The 4,716-nt window shown below is 42.0% G+C and overlaps 1 long non-coding RNA gene across 1 annotated transcript; it reads right to left on the reverse strand.

The window, feature by feature from the left end:
* Positions 1-219: 219 nt before the first annotated feature.
* On the reverse strand, positions 220-4,176 carry LOC129833890 (uncharacterized). The gene is made up of 5 exons (XR_008756135.1): positions 3,505-4,176; positions 2,450-2,541; positions 1,531-1,661; positions 811-973; positions 220-325 (listed from the first exon to the last, which is right to left on the reverse strand). It is a non-coding gene; the product is annotated as an uncharacterized LOC129833890 (long non-coding RNA).
* Positions 4,177-4,716: the final 540 nt, after the last annotated feature.

Genomic DNA, 4,716 nt, shown 5'->3' on the forward strand with positions numbered 1-4,716 from the left:
ATCAATTACATCTTAGTAGTAAAGAGACACTGTCTGCATCACAACATATTGCATGACAGGGTAGTGAATTGCTCATCCTCCCGGCTCTTCCAAGATGGGTGGTAATTTCATCTTGCATCTTTAAAAAAAAAGTTCCTCACCTGTGTTCTCTATGGCCAGTCTGAATCACCGTAACTATAAGTCAACTCTTCGCCAGCTGCAATATCTCGAGTCGCACAAGTGTGGCTCATCGTTTGCTTGTATGGCCTTCATTTTGAGATTGAGTCTTTAGTGATCATCATTAACGAGTCTCCCAAGGGAGGAGTCTTCTTCAGATGCATCAATGCTGCATAGAAACATAACATGTCACAGTTTAATGAAGATATTGCAGCACAGGGTTTCTATTCCAGAAAAGGGGCCGAAAAGTCCCTAACGCGTTGTTTAAAAAAGGAGTGCAGATGCTCTGATAGCGAACCAGTTGGTTTGAAGACTAATATTGTTCCTTACTGTTTAGGTCAGGGACAAGGTCAAATTAGTATCTGGGCCTGAGATAGGCCTACAGTGCATATTGTGCCACCAACCATTTAAATTTACATTTAAGTCATTTAGCAGATGCTCTTATCCAGAGCGACTTACAAATTGGAAAGTTCATATATAGTCATCCTGGTCCCCCCGTGGGGAATGAACCCACAACCCTGGCGTTGCAAGCGCCATGCTCTACCAACTGAGCCACACGGGACCACAATGTCTGTCTCCATTTTAATGTTGTTGCTTTTTTTAGATCTCAAAAGGCATTAATATGTTTATTTTGTTCTCATCAATCCTACTTACCACCATGTTCTTCCTTTCCATTGGAAATCGAAAAGAAACACCTTTGCAGAATCATTGTACTGATCAGCTCGGACCTCGCCCTCCTGTTGTGTAAGCAGTTCACCTCGGTACTCCACAACAAAGTCTCCTTTGGATATGAATTCAGTGGCAAAAACTCCCCGTCCTTAGCAGACACAAAATACAAACATTAGGAGATATTGCATTGTGCTTGTCAATTATTACAGAGAATAATCACTGTCTGGAGGTCCACTCCGGTCACATGATCACCCCATTCAACTTGCCAAGCTTCTCCAAAAACAACTGTTCTCATAAAATGACCTCACACTGTCTAAAAGTGATCTCACACATATCACTGCCAATCAAAATGAGGTTCAGGTGTGCAGCAGGGGGTTTAGGGAGGGGGATGCGCTGCTCTGTCTTTCAAGAGGCTAGATTCAGTTGTCACTCTGTCTTCTAAACCAATGATTGGTTTTCAAGGTGGGCCTTTTCAGGTGGAAGGAGATTTCAGATGGAGCATCGTGTGACTGTAGTGGACCTTTAAGAATCCTATGACCATAATACAAAGACATGGCTATTCCTTTAAACCTTTTTTCCTGGGTGACTGTGCCCATATATCCCAATTCACTGTTTCCCACTAACCTCTAAAATGTACATCTGATTCATCTAATTCATAGCTGTCATATTTAGGACTGTCAGAAATATAGTCAATCTTCACCTTACCTTTAAAGATATTGATAAAACGCTGGTAAAGTACTGGTTTATCAATGTTTGATCTGATGTGATGCTCTGCATCCTCCATGGGCCGGAGTCGCCTGGAAGATCTCTCCGTCAGGCCAACTCAAATCCTTAATCTGTGGAATAAAGCAGACATTATAAACTGGGTAGTTTGGGTCCTGGATGTTGATTGGCTGAAACTGTGGTATATTTAAGAAATAAGGCACCTCGGGGGTTTGTGGTATATGGCCAATATACCAAGGTTAAGGGCTGTAACCAGGCAGGCACTCCGCGTTGCCTCTTACGTAAGAACAGTCCTCAACCTTTCCTTGTGCTTTACTGCTTAACTATACCAAGGCTGTCAGACAATCAACATTCATGGCTTAACCTACAATTTATAAGAGACATAATGTATGTTTGTTAGATGACTACAAAACAAGCACGTTAGAAGCAGTAAAAAATTCCATCTGTGACTTTCCCTCTTCCACTCTGCTATGAGATGCAAGGTGGGGTGCACAACACCTGGTTTCCAGCCAGCCAACTTTAGCTCGCTAAACTAACACCATCTAATGTTATCAAACTGCTACCGTCTCAAGTTCATCTATGGGGATCACGTGTCCCATTTAGCTGTCTATGCATGTTACTTATAACCACACTGATAGAATTGACTGAAATAGCCATAAAATATCAGTCTCTTTATCAACAGTTAGGTTAACTAATCAAGCTACCCGCCCAAATGGCAACAACATTGTCTCACTAGTGCTTTAGCTAGATAGTGAGCGAACATTAGCACTAGCAACAAACAAGCTAACTAGGCTAACATAGTTCATAAACCAATACAACGATTTATGGTGGTGGAATTGTACTACAGCATGAAAATAACTTTCCATATCATTTCAACTCTTGAAAATATGATATTGCTCACCTTTCTTTTAGGAACAGCGGGGACCTGCAGATGGGCCGCCCCGTGTTACCGGACGAGCTTCTCCAGATGAAAGTGATTTTCCCTCTCTGGCTCTGCGCGGTAAAGTGGAGTGGGGGAGGGGAATCACAACGTGGGGACAGAGATAGTCATATAGGGGACGTGTCACCACAGTGGTGTGTGTGCATCTGTCAAGGCGCTGGAATCCTATACAATCGACATGACTGATGTTGATATTTCACTTGTGTAGTAAGTATTCTATAGACCTAAGAAATAGGCTAATACATTGCAAAATGAATGCATTTCCCTAGGCCTATAGGTCATAGGAAACTTCAAGACACCAAAATGTACATTTTAAGGATTCAGAAATTGTATTGATTGATCCAGAAACACATAGGAATAAGGTCAATAGGCCTTGGCTATTTTCTGACATAGGAAGGGCTGGCTTACCTGGGCTATTGCCCCTGGGCCCCGGAGAAATAAAAAAATATACAGTATGTAGTATATATTTATTTTTTACTGCAACCGCCAACCACAGGGGCATTCAGGAGCCCACTCTCAATGAGTGTAGAGGCCTGCTGCTGCGGACACTTTGTTATTTGTCAGATGGGGAGGAGAGGAGGTAGGGGGGACACTTGTTTAATTAATTGATTAATAAAAATATATAAACTGCATAATAAATAAATGTGACTAGTAAAATGTGTGATTCAGGAGCTGGGACCAAGCCCGTAGGGGGCCCAAGGGGCAAAACAAATACAAAATAAATACTTTTTACAATTTTTTTTTTTTTTTTAATCCAACCACAGGAGCCCGCTCTCAATGTTTAAAATACAACAGAGCATAATTTAGCCAAAGAGGATCAATAGTTTCTACAAAAATAACTATCAAAAAGACATACAGTACATGTACTGTATCTGCCAAAATAAAAGAAACACCAACATAAAGTGTATTAAACGCATAGTTAAAATGAAATTAAATCAAATTGTATTTGTCAACTGCATCAAACACAACAGGTGTAGGCATTACCTTGAAATGCTTACTTCCAAACCCTTACTTACGTAAGCCTAGGAGTTGACGTCCCGATGGATAGGGATCAACCCGTAACGCTCGTAGTCGACATTGTCACACTGAACTCTTTCACGATGACTCAGCTCACGTTTTCTGAAGATGTCTAATACTTAGGAGCTCCCTCTGTCTTCCAGAGCGGCTTCGGCAAGCTCCTTCTCGCAACGGAAAAGATGCTCTCTGGACCCGCTCGTAGTAGCTCTCGTCATCTCCCTGCACGGTCCTATCGGATAGCCCAAGGTGTCTGTACTATCAAGCGTTTGATGTCTGGTTCACGATACCAACGTGCTTTCCCGTATACTTACAAAGTGCGCAGCTTATGAGCCGAGCCTCCAGCATGGTCTGGATGCTGTTCAGAGCCTTATGTTGTCTGTGTAACAACAGGCAGACCATGAGCAACCTAAACCGAGGTGGTGGCTATTACCACTACTACCAGGACGACAGCGACGATGAGGACAGCGACGACGACAGTGATACCATATACCCCACTACCCTATCACATGGAAACACCAGCAGATTCACTGACATAGGGAGGCAAGTAGCACCTTCCTTTGTAAGTTCTAAATAGACAGTACACAGATAGATCCCTGTGCTGAATGAACTAGCTTCTGATTCCTCTGGCGGTGATAACGGACCCTGGCCGCGTAGAACTAAGGCAGGGAATGCAACACAGAACCAGTGTCTACTGAGTAATCCACATAGATGTGCACCCGATCATAGGCAGTTAATTCTCAATTACTGTCACATCAATTGTCTTTCAAAATGTGGTGTCGCTGTCATCTTTCAAATAAACACAACCAAGATATATGTATATGCAAGACATATTTTATTTCAAGGCAATAGATATATAAGGTTGGCTGATACAAAAGGGTATACACATTACCCAGGTGTAATATGGTCAATTAAAGTAAGGTATAAAATCGTAAACATGTGACATTTGAGAACATCACCATATTAATTTTTATCAGTCAGGGCCCATTGTCAAACAAGACCTAAAATAACCTTTAGGCATCATGTCACCACACGGTCCCACATGTAGACTCTTGTAGGCTGAGGGAACACTATACAAACATCATTGCTCTACTTTAAAGGAAGCTGTAACACTCTGTGGTTGTGGACATGTGAGTGAGACCAATAACATCATCGCCACTGTTGTGGTAGGAGCTAAACTCCTCAACAATATTGATGTAATTACCTCCTGAAAT

This window comes from Salvelinus fontinalis, chromosome 34 (genome assembly GCF_029448725.1).
Source record: "Salvelinus fontinalis isolate EN_2023a chromosome 34, ASM2944872v1, whole genome shotgun sequence".
NCBI lineage: Eukaryota > Metazoa > Chordata > Actinopteri > Salmoniformes > Salmonidae > Salvelinus > Salvelinus fontinalis.